Source organism: Notolepis coatsorum (assembly GCF_963971535.1).
Source record: "Notolepis coatsorum genome assembly, chromosome: 7".
NCBI lineage: Eukaryota > Metazoa > Chordata > Actinopteri > Aulopiformes > Paralepididae > Notolepis > Notolepis coatsorum.
The window spans coordinates 9,703,127-9,721,494 of NC_140171.1; the positions used below are offsets into that span (position 1 = coordinate 9,703,127).

At 41.4% G+C, this 18,368-nt stretch overlaps 1 protein-coding gene across 1 annotated transcript in view; it reads left to right on the forward strand.

Moving 5' to 3' along the window:
• The window catches only part of gtpbp2b (GTP binding protein 2b), a 44,237-nt gene that overhangs the window by 6,961 nt on the left and 18,908 nt on the right, over positions 1 to 18,368 (forward strand). The gene's annotated exons all lie outside the window — the stretch shown is intronic.

An 18,368-nucleotide genomic window follows, 5' to 3' on the forward strand; every position in this document is an offset into this window, starting at 1 on the left:
GTGTATTATTGATGCTCTCATTGATACTATGTTTCTTTCTGAAGTGTGTGTGTGTGTGTATGTGTGTGTGTGTGTGTGTGTGTGTGTGTGTGTGTGTGTGTGTGTGTGTGTGTGTGTGTGTGTGTGTGTGTGTGTGTGTGTGTGTGAGATATATAGAGAGGGGGGGCTTTGGTAGACTATTGCATTGGTCCATTCATTGAAGATGAACGCAATGCGACATCCTTTACTAGGCTCACCCACCAACAGTGCAGGTGCTGGACTGCTGATCCGAATGTATAGGTGAAAACCATATTATGCGTTTTCATCAATAAAAAATTGGCCAAAAAAAATTCCGCTCGCGCGCGCTCGCATTCACTGGGGTCCTACATTCTTTCATGGGGCCCAGAATCTAGAGCTACACCCCTGCCTGTGGTGTCCCAGAGGGGTCAGTGTTGGGACCCAAATTGCTGCTGGAAACCACACATAAAATATCTATGCTAAAAAATTGTGAAAAGCTTGGGAATTCTGGGTAAAATGAAATACATCTTAAATCAGAAATCACTGTACACTCTGTATTGCACACTCATTGTACCCTACCTCCTGTCATATTGTGTTGAAGTTTGGGGAAATACATATAAAACCAACCTACAAAAGATATGCACACTGCAAAAAATAGCTATAAGGATTGTACATCATGCTGGTTATAGAGATCATACCAATTGTTTATTTGTTAAAAGTCAAACTCTGAAATTTAAAGATTTGGTTCAATTCAAAACTGCACAATTCATGTTTAAAGTAACACAAAATATAGTCCCGGGCAACATACAAAAATGTTCATGGGCAGAGATGGGGGTTATAATCTAAGGGGGGAATTAATTTAAAACAACCTATTGTCTGTACAAAAGCAAGTGCATCTCAGTTTGTGGGGTATCCATTTGGAATGGCCTTGATGTAGCAATAAAAACAAGTACTATATACTACACTTCCTTAACAGATCGGCTTGGGAACATTCACTTCTGTTTAAACAATGAAATGGGACTCTACTTTGAGCAGCCTTCAAATCTGACACACCTTGACTTCCTTCCTTGCTAGACACATCTCTGTTAATACTCATCATAGTGTAGGATAATAATAGTATTCAAATAGGAATAGAGTCAAATGACTTGCTCACTCAGAGGGTCCAGATAATAAGGTTTATTACCCAGATCAAATCAAATCATTACAACAATAGAGAATATGGCTGGAGATCTTACCTAAACAGACCAGCTCCGTCAGTCAGGTAAAAAGATCCTGCTCCCCAGTCGGGGAAGCAGTTAAGTACCAGGTGAACAATGGGGGGGGGGTGGGGAGGGGAGGAAGGGGGCGTAGTTCATACATCATATATTCCACAATAGCCAGGCCATTGAGACGGTCCTGTGACATTGTAGACCTCAAGTATGTTTTAATGAGCTTCAATTTTGAGAAGCTCCTTGTTACAACCCTGGCTCAGAGGGAAGCAACATAAAGGGGACACAGACACCAACGGTCAAGTTTTTATTTTTTTTTATTTTTTTTAAACCTTCTTTCTCTGATTTTCTGTGTCAGTGGATTTATGTACTGGTATGTGGACGTGGGTGTTTGTAGTGTGTCAGGATGTGTCGTATAAAAAGAAATACATACAATAATATTCCATTTTATAGACAAAAGAATAAAAAAGGAATAACACATTAAAAACCCTTTGGTCACTACTCCCAGCTTCTGCTACTTATGATCCACCTCTTTATAGCTAATTTAAAAGTGGAGAAGGGGTTTATGGGCTTCAACTCCATTGGTAGGCTATTCCATTGTACTGCTGCTGAATATGAGTTCTGGCCTATTTTCCTATTGCATCTCACTGGGACAATGTCCATGTACATCCCTTAATTACCATGTTAAAATATCCACTAAGATATTGAGGGACAGTATTCCCGAGTAACCCATGTGTCATGTTGGGTTTTAATTGAGAGACCCTCTCAACCCGGAGCCATTTGAGGCTGTTAAAGTGTGTGTAAGGTGAGTCCTGGGTTGGAGTTTTAAAATCATTCTAACTAATTTGTTCTGAGCTAATCTTAGATTTAGCGTTAGCAGCTAAGGTTAGTTAAGGTTTTTACCACGACGGGCATATAAAGCATGTTATTTATTGGACCCATTGCTCACGGTCTGACAACAGGGGCAAAAACAAGCTCATTGATGGATGTAATAACAGATGGAATCATTAAATGTGGTTCCACATGCTACCGAGGCTCCCGACTGTTAAATGAATTGCCAATGTCTAATTTCTTCCTCGTTACTGATAAAGACTTCAATCCACCAAAGACCAAACATGAGTAAATAGCAACTGCAGAAGAAGCTTTTCATTGGCAGAAGATTTGGCAAATTTCTCATGGGCACAACCCACAAATGAATGTTCCTTACAAATGGGGCACCATTTATAAAAGGAAATAACACGGCTTTCCAACAGTATAAAATGTATTGCCAAAAAGCAGTTGGAGAAATAATCCAAACAAATTTCCAAACATTTTGTTCCATGTTTAGTATTGTATAGAAATGTTTAACATTTCTCATTTTCCCTCCATCAAGTTAGTATGATACAATCCCTGTAAAATTTTAAGAGGTTCAAATGATTTGATAAAATGTAGACCTCTGTACATAATCGCAAACACACCATACAATCATCATGTTAACTCCCATCTGTAGTCTTCTAGGTCAGAAGGTACATCTGTAGTGTTTTCTCTAGCTAGTGTCTACGACCCTGACCAAAGCCAGAAAATGTGACCACACACCACGCCCTGTCCCCCCCTACATTGGCTCCCAATCCAGGCCACATCTGACTTTATAAAGTGCTTCTGCAAACAAAATACTGGTTTACACCACTATACGATAAAGACACTGGCACATGCCATCTGCGCCAAAGAGATAATGATGCCATTAGGCTCAACAAGATGCAGGCAGCAATGAAGTTATAAAAGTCTTTATTTAAAATACAAATTCATACATTTAAAAAAACCAAACACATAAACATTTTTAAAAGTGCATGCAGTAGACAAGACTAGTCCCCATGAGTAGTCTAGATCGACATGCCAATCCTGGCAGTCAGCGCGCCGACCCCTTTGTCCGGGCAGAAGGCTGGGAAGAGTCTCCCTTTATGCGAGTCTACAATGAGTTTGTAGATGCAGGACTCATTCCTGTAAAAACATAGGTAACCTCTGCCACTGTAACATATGCCAAGTGTCACCCTGGAAGTGTTAACCACCGGCAACGGTGTTCCACAAACTGTGAACTGTCCATTCAGGCACTCCAGGACCCAGAAGCCATTCTTCTTCAACCTTGTGGCAGACTCAGTCGCCACGCCAACAAACCAGGAATGACCCGTGTTGAATCCCCCCCACGCATCGATCTTAACCTCCCAGTAGGACCGTTTCGCGGGGCAGAGGGAGTCGGAGCCGAGGACGCAGGGAATGCCTGTAATGCGCCGAGCACTCGGGCAGAAGCTCTAGTTTCTCTTGTGGTTCACACGGATGGTTCTGCTCTTGTTCAGGAAGATTAAAGATGGATGTGCCGTCGCCTGGTCATAAGTCACAGCAACTGGAGGTAGAACAATGAAAAGTGGTTAATTCTAGTAAAACAAGGACCAGAAATTAACATTCGGGTTGGCAATAAACACCAGCAACAGATTCAAAATGATCCATTTGGTGCAAGAATTAATTAAATACTTTGCCAATGACAAAAAAGGTAAGCCATGGTAATGCCACCAACGTCACACATTTTAAACATAAAAGTAAAATCACATACAGTACCTGCACATTTCTCCACGGTTGCATGTTCTAAAAGGAAGGTAAACAAAGACAATACATCAACTCTCAAGGCATCAGGCTAAACTTGTACCGTTTAGTTTTGTACATGCCATGTATATCATGCCAGTTAGGGTACAGTACCTTGTGTATAGTTACTTTTTTTACACTTCAGATTTGTATTGCAACGTGTAATATAACAGATAGGGCATCTATCGTTTCCATTATTAACCTGCCCATACCCAATCTATTTTATAGATTATAATGACAGAAATCCATTAATCTTTCTGGGTTTCTCATTTTACGCCAGTCTATAATTATGCCAATCACTGCTGGGTTGCAATTCTTGTATGAAAAGTACTATACAAATAATTATACATCTGTACCAGGTTTAAAAAGGGTACCCTGCCTTACCCATGTCGGGAAAGGTATTGGTTTCCCTATCCATCACAGTCATAAAACGATTGCAGATATGTATGTAATGGCATACATCAGGCGGATCAAGATGACACTGGTCAAGATGAACTTTGATGGAGAGAAGAATCTAGAGGGGGGGGGGGGGGGGGTGAAAATGGGTCCATGTCAAGTTGATTGCAAGAACTACTAAACAGCAATCACATTCCAGCAATAACTATCTACAGACACATTTTCCAAACTGTTCATGTACAAGGTGAATGTCAGACATTTCATAATTTTTGGGAGTTTTCTGCATTTTTTTCCCATCCCAATTTGGTCGTTATGCCAATTCCCTTCCTGGTCGTTGCGTGCATTACCACCCCACCGTCGGTCTGGGGGGGGTGTAGACTATCACATGCCTTCTCCCAATACATGTGGAGTCGCCAGCCGCTTATTTTTCACCCGACAGCGAAATCTGAATCAGAGTTTCACTGGGGGAACGTAACGTGTGCAGAGGTTCACGCCATCTGCCCCAGATCCCCCTCCCTGCTGAACAGGCGCCCCGACCGACCAATAGGAGTCGCAGTTTGCAATGACCAGGACACATATCCCACCTACCAACACTGCCTATCGTGTTAGTAGGGACGACTGACCCAAGCTGGAGGTACCTCCGACAGCCCGATTCAATCCCAGAGTCTCTGCGGTGGTAGAGAGTGCTTAGTCCACTGCACTACCCAGCCGCACCTACATTTCATTTTTAAACTGAAAGACCAACCCACCATACAGTAGGTCTCTAGATGAATACGAGGAGTTCCACTGTACCTTCAAGAAGCTGAAGTCATCCGTTAAGCCCCTATGAAGTAGGTTCCTCGTCCTAGTCCTGGTCTCCGTCCAGCACCGAAAGTCATCACAGCTTTCCAACTCAGTCAGCTTGAGTGTAAAACAAAAAACACAACAGTTGATGATATGAGACCATTCAAACTAAATGATAGAGAAATTATGTTCACGAGGTACAGCGATGAGGAAGGGATTTCACATTGACGGGCGTTTTACATTTTTATATATACAATTTTGTTTTGCATATATATATTTGTTTAATGTTTTAAATTAGTACACTCATCGAGTAGTGGAAAAGTGTACTTCTTTTCGAACATGTAAAATGTTTTGCTTTTGTTTATTTATGTATTTTTCCATTTAATTTCTTGATCAATGATTTGTTTTAGTTTTATATTGTTTGCATTTACATGTTCGAAATAAAGATTTCAATCAATCAAAAATCTAAATTGCTACCAGTATAACCAAGTAAGCAGATTAGTGCAAATTGTTAAATCATGGCGTCAACCATTCTCTGGACAGCCAACAGGTGAAGGTTCTTCATGTGTTGCGCAGAAGCACCAGTCAGGCTTGAACGAGACAACTCCAGGTCATGGGCCACACGCCGCACCCTGGCCTGTGAGAGGGATCATAGAGATTGAGCATAGTTATTAATTATTGAAAAACAGGTGACACAGCACTTCAGACTATTGCACCATCACTGTCCCTAAGAAGGCATCATGTGGACTAATTGTCATCTACTCACTAGATGTTCCGTGTCAACACTTCCTTTGGTCCATCCTCCTTCCAATTTGCTGCTCCCAGCGGTGGATGAGGTGCAAAATATGTTGAAGATGGACAAATTGACCCCCCCCCCCCCCCCCCCCTCACTACTTTAAGGATCTGCAACTCCCAGCCTTAAACTAATATTTATTCCGCTTCATGGATTACATACCATGTCATTTTAATTAGTAGTTTTAATTATTTCTCCAATCTCTGATGTATGCATAGTCTTTTATTTATTTTGTCCCCTTTAAGAGGGCCTTTTGCCCTCTCGCCAGGTCATCATTGTAAGTAAGAATGTGTTCTTAATTGACCTGCCTGGTTAAAATATAACACCTCATCTGGTTGTTTTAGTCAGTGCTACACAAAAGAAAAGTTGACACGGAATGGGCAGTCTTTAGTAACCCTCCTCACCTCAGAGCGTTAAACGTAGTTCAGAGCACCAAGTTTACCCTGGATCACTGGAAGCATCACCTGGGACGATATAGAAATATATGCAGGCATCGGATACACGTCACAAGAAAACACTTCCAAAACTAAGCACTTGCAGATTAAAGTTTTATTAGAGTAATACAGTTACTACCGACATGACCTTACCTTCAGAGCCGTGGATATGGTCACAACATCATGTCCGTCTCCCTTGTGAGTCTGCATGGCACATGACTGACACATCATGACATCATGCTTCATACAGAAGAGGCTCAGCACATGGTGGTGCACTGGGCACATCGGCCCGTCCTCCGGTCGCCCTACAGGGGTGGACGTCATCCTGTAGGACTCAACAATGTCTTGCAGAACACAATTGACGTGCAAGGCTGGTCGACCCAAGAAGTCTTTCCGGCAGATTGGACAGCTGGTTCCGTAGCTCTGGTACATCTCCAAACAAGCCTTGCAGAAGGTATGGCCACACGGCGTGGAGACTGGCTTGTTGAGCAGGTCTAAGCAGAGGGGACACTGCAGCCTCTGTGCAGCCTCAGCAATGGAAGCCATCTAGGGGTAGAGAGAAGTTACTTGGCTACATATTGGACCACAGACAAAAGAGTCAGGGTGGAGGCTTCAACATCCAAAGGGCATCACAACAACTGAAACAGTCACTGGGGAAAGGTGCACACATTCTGTGTGGATGCAATACATCTTGATTATGCCAATAACAGTAACCTACAACCTAATAAACCAAGGTCCTAAACATTATGCCAATAGCAGTAACCATACCACGAATTAAACAAGAGGGGAAAAAGAGGGGGAAAAAAATACATTTCGAAGAGGATACCTTCTTTTTTTCGTTACAGACCTAAAATATATTTATTAAAAAGATCCCTCGTCTAATAGATATCCTGACCCATTTTAAGTGGAACATAAAACGATTTTCTAAGATGGCACTTGGTGAGGGGTTCAATAAGCCTCCTTTGGGACTGTATACAGGAGCAGCCTTCACATGAGAGAAAGTGACATCGCACACATTAACATGAAGGCGCTGGGAGCGAGTTAGCAAGGCATTAAGGTGCTGTAAGTGGTATTTATTTTGTTAATATAGCTCTACATTCCAACAGCCATCACTTACAGATGTTGGTAAGTAAGATGACTCTCCCAGTCCCACCTGTTCTGCAGTAAGAATAAAATAAATGTTATGGTATCTCATCCCATTACAACTTCACCTATAGTCAGGAGAGAACTCTACTGCAAAATGGTCACATTTGAAATAAAAACTAGTTAAAAGCAAATATGCTTGAAACAAGTAAAATAATCTTGTCAATGCAGTTATAAGAATATCTAGGATCCTCTCCTGATAGAATACAGGAAGGGATATTCAAAAGAAAAGTCTGGTTACTGGAGGGGGGGGGGACTGGGACTCGGAGACCCATGCTACTGAACAAACAATCAGTGATGGCCATCAGAATGTAGAGCCATTTAACACATTTTTAACTAAATACCCTTTGATGATGGCTTTACTATTAATATTAGTTATTAAGACTTAAATATAAAAACACATTTCAAACCTGTTCAGAATAGTTGGCCCTCTTCAGTTGATGGGAATCAAGTTGCAGCAAAACAACCTACTGTAAGAGTGGAACACAAGACACGTTTGTATTCCTTACATAATATGGTAAGTTTAATCACTTTTACTAGACAAGAAGTGTTTTACTTTAGTTACAATTAGCCTCCAAACAGATGCCAACAATCAGGCTACAAACACTAGCACGTCACAGACACTAGTTAACCAATTAACCGTTCCAGTCCCAACAGGAACTCCAACCAAATGCCAGCAAGAATCTAACAAATAGTTCAACAAAACCAGGTCAAATAACAAAAACCAACAAAGTCAATCTCAACAAAAGGTCCACCAACTAAAGGCCCCAATTAGTCACAAACGGGTCAATTGTGACAAATAGAGAGTCCACATGTGAAAAGCTATTTCACAATGTAATTTATTTAAACCTATATATAACAAACAATAATTTATATAAACAATGAATATGTATAAGAATCGGTGATGAATGCAATGTGTGGATGAGTGAAAAAAAGTGTGGTGTGGTGCAAGTAGGAATATTATAGTTCAAAAGGGTGGTGGATAATAACCTGTTCATGGAGATGGAGAAGCAGAGAGAGAAGGTTAACGAGGGACATACATATAGGCAGCTCTCACTGCCCAGGTGAGTCCAATTGGGCTGACGAGCCACTCACTACCTGCTCTGGAGAGGCAGTAGACTCACCAATCAGCATGCAGAGTGGGGGCCGTCACACTGACATCTCTCACAATGCGGCTACGGAAAGTATAGACGCCTCTCACTCACAGACAACACGCCAAAAGCTGGCTTTTTGAACACACAATCACAGAAACACCTGTCAGGCAGGCACGTGCACACATAGAGCCCAAGGGGTTCTTGAGCACCTGCCTTTTTGAGCCTCATAAAAAAAGTGCCCTTTTTGAAAAAATAAATAAAATAAAAATTCGTTACGCATATAGACTGCCCTTCCAACTGAAAATGTCAGGATAGAATCAAAATATTAGGTAAAGAGAGAGAGAGATGCCCCATATTCCATTGCAGTTTGCACGGCCTCCTCAGCGTGCCTCTCCGCGGACCTATATTTTATGCATAGCGTGGGTGGTGATGATGATGATGATGATGATAGAAACCGCTGTGGCGCATACAGTTTAATGCTGGTATTATACTCACTGAGGGACACGAAGAAGTCAAGTCCGATGGGATTTGGGAATCTCAAATACAATATAAGTGAGCTCCTGCACTGATTATTATAGTTCAATATTCAATATTTGATCACCAAAACACCCCAAAAAGCATAAAAAGGTGGCCCCCCCCCCCCGCCCGAAAAGGGCCCTTAAAAATCGGGCTTGTGCGCTACGCACGCTCAGTTAAAACACACACAGGTATAGTGCCCTTTTCAGCCTTTGAGCACCTGCCCCTCTAAAGTCCTGTGCACGTCCCTGAGTGGGTGTGTATCTGTTAGTGGCTTGATGTGATGGAAATTAGTCAGAAGGATTACGACAAACATCTGTATCTCCAGTATGCACCCTCCCAAGTGATGATGTTTGGAGGGCGTGGAGGAGATGTATTATAGGACACAAGTGTCAGCTTCCTCATGGTTGCATTGATCCATTGGTGGACTGTTTCCAACATGATGGACTTGATCACCTGCAGTGATGTAGACATCCTTGTCATCTCGGAACTATCCATCTGTTAACAACTTATTTGACAGGAATGAGAAAATGTCTTGTTACACCTGGCGCAACTAACTCCTCGTTAACAGAAATATCTCTACTTGACGTGTATTGTGTCTATCACAATAAAAGCTCTCCCATAGAGCTCTGCATGATGTTTGAAGTGCTGCATTCTCAGCTTATTTGCTGTCTTCTTCTGTGTTTTCTTCTCATGGAACAACAGTAAGTTATTTCGCTTGATCGGTGCTGTCAGAAGTCTGTCATTTGATTCAAGCACTCTTCCTGAAATTGTTGTACTGCTCTTGTCCCGTAGACTCGAGTTGATGGACAGATACGGCAGCAGCCGCAGACTCACACACCTTATTGTCTAATGTAACCAGGTCTTTACTGCCCTCCTCAAAGGGATTCCCATTGCTCAGCAACACCTCCATCAGGTCTTTGGCATGGCGTTGACATTGGTGCTGAGATGCAGATCCTTTCTTGTGATGAGGACATTTTTCACAATCATCGTTTGTTCTTCACAATCAACTGTTGTTTACAGTTCTCATATCTAACTCTAGTTCTACACATATTTATTGTCTCATTGTGTGAAATATCATATAAGATATGCTCCAATCATGTTTCTTTTATTTTTATTCAATTACTCATTCATGAAAACCTAGGTACAGGCACCAACATCACCATTCTAGGTTCAATAGAATAAAAGTTATGAAGCATTATTCGACATAAATACAGAAATTGCAGCCATCTTTGATTTTTGCCAAACCAGAATATTCAAAACATCAATATTTGAACTTCAGTTGATTCCTCACACAGTATTAACTTAAAATAGCAATACAAAATTATATTACACAGCAATTGTGTGAACATTAAGACGTTTTTAAAGAATTCATGATTTCGATTGTGGCCATTTTGGATACATTTTTATTAAATTCAACTGGTTTCTTGACACTCAAGCCCAAATTGTTCTATAGATCCTTATCTTCAAATTAGAAGTGAAAACGAAACTTTCGCATACATTTGAAATGACTGAAGTGTCCAGGCACCCCACTATCAGAAAAGTGTGTGGTTTTCTGGTCAGCAGGAGATGTGCATCTCTGGCAGCTTATGGTCAGTGGCATTGTTCGTCAAATAGTGTTGAACTTGAGTGTTACACCCTGAGTGCATAGTATAATAGACATATTAGCATGGTAGGTAGTAGTATACGGATAGTAACATAGTACATAGTAGTAAGGTACTAGTAAAAGACAGTTATTTATATATATATTATATTGTAGAAATCGTCGGAATAGAGAAACGCACAATTTCTATCAGTTGACAACACAAAGCCGTGTGTCATTTATTTCGCAGTAGCACAAGTGACAGCTGTCAGAACTATGCCGTGCTAGCTTCTGACAGCTCGTAGTAATCAAACATTTATCAATGAAACCCCACACAGGGCGTCTCCTCTCAGCCCAACCCCAAAACCAACCTCCTTAAAGTGACAGTGCCCCATCAACACATCAAAACAATACCATGGGGAATTATGTCTCTATAGAACCCACTACAATATAAATATTATATTTATTAAGAAGGTTATTTATTTATTTATTTGCATTTCAGATATTGATTGAAGAGGTGTGTTTCTATATGGGTGACATGTCCCCATACACAGGGCATTCGCATGCAGTCACCAGCTCTCCACCCAATCCAATGCCTATATGGGAGATTTCCGACGACCTGTTAAGACGGCACTCTCTTACGCCACCATCGCCAAAACACCAAAAGAGCATCAAATCACTGACCTCTAGGACCATCATTCAGGTCATAGTACCAGTTAGATTAGATTACATTGAAATGTATTGCCATCATACAGCATAAGTATATTACAATGAAAATAGGTGGGGCATCCAACCCGAGTGCAAATGTAACAGTAAAGTGCAATAGTAATATTAATATAGTGATTACGCTGGGTATAAGATATATACATTTGTTCTACTGAGTATAATGCTAATCACATGTATGTACAGATTTGTAATATATTTTAAATGTTTTTTTTGTGTTTGATTACACGTACATGTACATACATACCAACTATTCGCCTGTTTTATTCTCCACCCATCCATAGCAACACTATTATCACCGACATCCAAGAAGGGGGATCCCCCTTTGAACGGCCCTTCTAAGGTTTCTCTCCTCCACATCGCCTGTGGTGCTTTTTTCCTATTGCTATAGGTTTTTCCTTACCTTTGCTGGGGTATGTCTGGGACTGCTGGGGGGGGGGGGGTAGCTTAGGATGATTCCAAGGGCCCAGCACTGGGGGGGGGGGGGGCCAAAAAAAAAGACATCACTCAGGTGTATTATTGATGCTCTCATTGATACTATGTTTCTTTCTGAAGTGTGTGTGTGTGTGTGTGTGTGTGTGTGTGTGTGTGTGTGTGTGTGTGTGTGTGTGTGTGTGTGTGTGTGTGTGTGTGTGTGTGTGTGTGTGTGTGTGTGTGTGTGTGTGTGAGATATATAGAGAGAGAGGGGGGGCTTTGGTAGACTATTGCATTGGTCCATTCATTGAAGATGAACGCAATGCGACATCCTTTACTAGGCTCACCCACCAACAGTGCAGGTGCTGAACTGCTGATCCGAATGTATAGGTGAAAACCATATTATGCGTTTTCATCAATAAAACGCGCTTACGCGCGCTCGCATTCACTGGGGGCCTACAAATACATTCTTTCATGGGGCCCAGAATCTGGAGCTACACCCCTGGCTATAACTATTTATATATTATAATTTATAGCTATATATGCAATACTATGGCCCATTTGACATCGAGTATCTATCGTTCAAGATGACAAATTAATATTTTTTCCATCCATACATTCTTGTTTTATACCGTGGTGGATATAAGTATAGTTTTAGAGTGGTCTGGGGTCATTCCTGGAAGGCTAGTAATAGCCCGCAATGCATATTATACTTAATCCATTGGCATTTCGTCCCTATACACGCTACAATAAAAAATCCAAATGCATATGATCGGTATATTATGTTCCATCATGCATGCATGAAAGGGGGGGGGGGGTCGTTTATGATTAATTGATTGTCAATAACGGCATTCGTTAGTACAACAGCATATGTTGATCAGGGCGATGGCTATGAAAACAATGGACAACCAAGCTGAAATTTGACGTTAAATTGCTCTTACCTGTGGCCGATGATAATCCAAAAAGAATATTCCAATTATTTGATTGCCATCTGCTAGATCCTATGTCCATTTGGCCCACGCCATAACCCCCCACAGCATAATGAATCCGGCGTCGGATTGACGATTCAATGCGATCGAGTGAAGATCTTGATCCACGTTACAAGAAAACTCTGCCCGGATGACTTTCAATGACGCACAGCCCCATACACAGAGACACAAAGGGAGTGCAACACCGGCCGCATGCCACCAGGCGGCGGTATCGGACCGTTGCGATCTCAGACACATTGCCACACAGTACCACAGCATACCTGAATGATTTATGAATGGAAATAGCGAATAAAATAAATAACAATCCAATAACGTATATATACGTGGTTGGCGTTATTCGATTGGCGGACAAACACATATAAAATCGTTGTTGGCAGGTGTCATGTACAAAGGTCCGACGACCATATGGAATATAAGCTGAAGCGGACTGCACATGAAAAAACAGTCCGTCCAGTAGGTGCTTTATGCACTGGTCCCGGCAGGCAAGAAATAATACAAAGCGTTTTTCCAAAAGGTAAATAATATTTATTATATGTGGCAGGGATTCAAACCTCCACGCTATAGGAAAGGGAAATAACAACCCACAACAATTAACACACAGGGAAAAGGGTAATGGGAGGACAAACAAGGTAAATATAAATGGACAAACAGACAACACTAGGGATTTAAATAAGGAGGCCAATAATGTAGATATGCTCCCCTATGACTGTGTCAACTAACACAGGGGCCAACCTACATATATATATATATATATATATATATGCTACCTGGTAGCAACACTAGCACAAATACATACCAGGTAGCAGTGTGAACACAATGAACACACAGTAATGAAGATAAGGCCAACTACAATATAAACAAAAGCAAATAAAGCACAGTTCCACCTCCGTGGCAACCGCAGGCAACCTCCAACACCGTGATCACCGGCAAGTGACACAATGAGGCGCCAGGATGTGTGTGTGTGCCTGTCAGGTTTTATCCACCCGTCCCTTGAAGTGACTACCGTCAGCTGCCACTAATCAGGTAATCAGCACTCCAGTGCAGGGACGGGCAGCACCTGACAAAGAGAGAAATGGACAGGCATTAGTACCCTGACGCACACACATCCCAAGCATAACACATGTTACATAAACATAACATGAGCTATACGAACCTGATGTTCACATGGTGTTTCAAATACGGTAATAATGATAATGACCAACCCACGTACCCATGTACGTCACAGCAGGGAAAGAGTTAAGACTTAGGTGATGCATGCTGCATTCTAACAACTTAGGTCCTGACTCCTGGCAGTTTCTCTTTAGTTCCTGTTTGTACCTAAACTAAACACTAAACACTAACTAAACAGCTGTGCAGGGAGGCCCAGGCCCCTAGAACCAGCCCCTAGAACCAGCCTGCGTCATGACTGTTTTATGACACTATTTCATTGCAACTTGAATACAAATCTTGGTCAGAACATATGTGTCACCTGGCAGTGCTTCTGACCACAACTCGGCCCGCCCCTTTCTCGGCTAGACCTTCTAGAGTTTTCTCTTTTTTTTTTATGTGTGTTTTTTTCTTTTCTTCACATTATTATAAATTGAATGTATAAGTACTTGTTTACTATAAAAACGAACAGTTAGAATATCTAAAATAGTGTCAAACCTGTGTTTAAATTTAGGTTGTTCACAGACTTTATTTCAATGAAACGGGGGCGTAATTACTGTATTTGCATGTGAATCAAACCTAGACTGCAGCCCGCAGAGATTTACATTGGGGGAGTGTTTGAAGCGACGCACTGGCTGTTTACACTTTCAATGGGATTATCACTCTGGATCAGAAAGAGATGAATGCATTGGATCTAATGAACGAGTACAGGAACTTTGTTAAACCAGTTGATTCAGTCTCTGCTCACCGGTGAAAACACCGCGCTATTCAACGGAATTAACTGAGATCGGTCGAGATGCGTCTGCATGGGTACGTTTAAGAATGTTTGTTTATGTGTACAGTAGCATGTTTACAATTCCGCATCTTTGATAAAACTACACCAAGTTTTTCTGCCGACCACAAGTCCAACCATGTCACGTTTATTGTGTTATTACGGCGAGCTCATGCTACATTAACGTTAGCGTTAGCTAGCTAGCAAGTTAACACTTTGGTTGCCTAAGGTTAAATTAATGATATACCATAGATTGCCAGCGCTATTTGTCTATGGAGAAAGTCCCCTTCTTTGCAGGGCTATAACTTTTTAAATTCTATTGCTACATTGCCATTATTAGGGCCCATTCAAAGTCCTATATGTATTGTTCATTGTGTAGCAACGTTAAACTTTTTCATTCACATATTCATAGTAAAGTATGGTCTAATGTATAAGTATGTTTTCATCTCTTTCTGCAGCTTTCTCCAGAACGTGATATATAGCCCCAAATGCATTATATTGATGATGAAATACAGTTTGATGGCAATCAGCGCGATATAAAAAATTCCAACTAGACGTACTTCTAGAAGTTACTACACGTCATCTGATGTTGACCGGATGGGCGAGGGGGCGTTTATAATTCCGTGGGCAGCGTTATACCAATCATCTAATGTGGGTCAAATGTTGATAATATCAGTTATTATCGAAGACGGTAACGTTACACGCTGAAACTCACCCCAGTCTCCGCGCGCCGTTGGGCGATCATCGTCGAGTAGAAATTTTATCATTATGGGATATATTATTACCCGGTCCATCTCCAGCTTGTATAATGGTATATACGTCCAAATCATGTTGTTTATCGAGTTATTGGCAATCGATCGCTATGTAGAGTGACGAGCTAGAGTCACGGGACATGTACAGAGTGGCCGGAAGCAATACGGACGTCTAGCAAAACCTCTAGTGCGCTTCCTGTTAAGCGCTTGCGCCGATCGGCCACCAGATGGCGCTCCTGAACCGCCAGAGAGCTCAGTGGGTCCTGCTGGTGAATCTCAGGCCAGCGGAGGGACATTATGAATCCGATCGCAGATTTTTGAAATATTGATATAAAGACGACGTACAGCGTCCCCCGGCAACTTTAGCATGGCCAATAAAGACGTCTAAAGACGCCCCCTGGCAGTCAAAGTGTTAAAGTTGCTAACGTTATATTGATAGCTATTGTTTCAGATAGCAAGGTGGAGAGCTGTAAACAAGACGAACGTGTATGGATGCAGGGTCCATGTGTGTGTGTGTGTGTGTGTGTAATAACAACAAGTTTATAATCTCAGCACAGATTGCAGAATGGGTACAGTACAATACAGCTCAATACACACAATTGTTAAGGGGATGCAGACCAGAGAAAGACTTTCGTCTTGTTTACATCAGGGTCCCCCATTTTCAATTCATCATAACATTGACATACATGACATACAGGTAGACAGTACTGCTACATCAGTGTCTAAGAGAGGTGATGAGCATCAGATAGCAAGGTGGAGAGCTGTAAACAAGACGAAAGTGTATGGATGCAGGGTCCATGTGTGTGTGTGTGTAATAACAAGTTTATAATCTCAGCACAGATTGCAGAATGGGCACGACGGCTTCTCGGTTACAGTGGGTGACAATATTATCACAAGGAAAGATGAAATTACCTACCTGGGTTCCATCCTAGAGGCTAATCTTTCCTGTGACAAAATGGCATCCAATGTAATAAAAAAAGTCAACCAACGAACGCGATTCTTGTACCGGATCTCCTCTCTGGTAGGGCCTAACAAATTTTTTTTAAATTTTTTTTAAAAAAAAATTAAAAAAAAAAGTCATTTTTTTTTTTTTTTTTTTTTAGAATAAAGTTTCATAGAAATCTTAGTCAAACATTTAGTATTATGGATATTAAACATGCTGGCAGAGTACATGCATCCATGTTGTTGTGAACATTTTAATTAAATAAAGAAATTCCCTATCCATAGTCGCCATGGGAAAGAATAAAATAAAAAAATAAAATAAAATAAATTCCCTACCTACCCATGGCCAAACTGACAACCAACCTGAAACCAACTATTAATTTTGTTAGGCCCAAACAAGAATACCCTGAAGACTCTAGCAGGAGCACTCATTCAAGGGTACTACGACTATGCTTGCACCTCATGGTACCAAAGCACCTCAAAGGCACTAAAAAACAAATTACAAACATCTCAAAACAAGCTAGTCAGACTACTACTTGACCTGACTCCTAGAACCCACCTCACCCCTGCCCACTTTGACAACCTAGGATGGCTTAGAGTAGACGACAGAGTACAGCAACTTGCAATGGGCCTGGTCTACAAGATACACTACGCGACCAAGGTACCCATGTACATGTCAAAATACTTCCCAAAGGTCAGTGAATACCACGATCACAACACCAGAGGGAGCTCCACAAATCATGTAAAACCCAGATTCGGATCAAACAAGGGACTAAACACGTTTCGCAATTATGCCACATCAATGTGGAACGCCCTGCCTAAAGCTGTAAAGGAATGTGAATCACTACCCACCTTCAAAAACACTCTCAAAAAACACCTACGTGAGACTGCAATTCGAAACTGGCCCCTACAAATGTCCTAACCTAGTTGTACAGTAAATGACCAAGTAAGGCTTTGTCAATATTCAAATGTACAGTGTAAAATGTGTGTGTGTCCCCTTCCCAACCCCCCCCCCCCACCTCCAATGTACAGCCCTCACCCAACCCACCCAACCCCACCCCACCCAACCAACCTCCTCCAATGTACAGTTTCTATGCCAAATGTATATACACTCCTTTTCTGGACACTTTTGTATCACAAACAGTACTGTATTTGCAAATCTGATATGTCATAAATGTATAGATGTAGCAGTACTGTCTATCTGTATGTCATGTATGTCATATATGTTATGATGAATTGAAAATGGGGGACCCTGATGTAAACAAGTCGAAAGTCTTTCTCTGGTCTGCATCCCCTTAACAATTGTATGTATTGAGCTGTACTGTACTGTACCCATTCTGCAATCTGTTAATAAACTTTTCAATCAATCAATCAATACAGTACAATACAGCTCAATACACACAATTGTTAAGGGGATGCAGACCAGAGAGACTTTCGTCTTGTTTACATCAGGGTCCCCCATTTTCAATTCATCATAACATTGACATACATGACATACAGGTAGACAGTACTGCTACTTTGTTGCTTTTTCTCGTTGTGACATAGATTTAACAATAATTCTGGTGTCAAAGCAGCATGGGGGGGGGGGGGGGGGTACATAGCTTCACAGTCCTATACAGTCCAGATAGGGGGTCCTGGAGAGACAGGGGTCCTGAGGAGAGAGAACTCTGATTCAGCAGCACTTAATTATGTTAATGTTATTCGGGTGAGGGGCGTTGCTGGAGGGGGGTTTGTTGACGCCCAGTTGAAACTGTCTGAAGTGTGAAAAGTTGCCTTCCTTTGAGACACCTTTTCACCTCTTAGGTAATCTAGAACACAGCCAGTTTTAGAAGTTATAATTGGGCACATCGTGTTCAAAACATTCTCAGATTTTAACATATGACACATCATTTGAAAGCTTAGATTCTGTACTTTAGCAATCTGGAATAATCTGAAAAATGAAAATGTAGAGATCTGGCATAAAGCGCTGTGAGGTGACACATATGACCCATGTTTTTTTGTTATACCATTTAGCATGTGTGGTATTAGAAGCATTCTGTGGGTCCTGTGTAGCTCAGTGAGTAAAGCTATC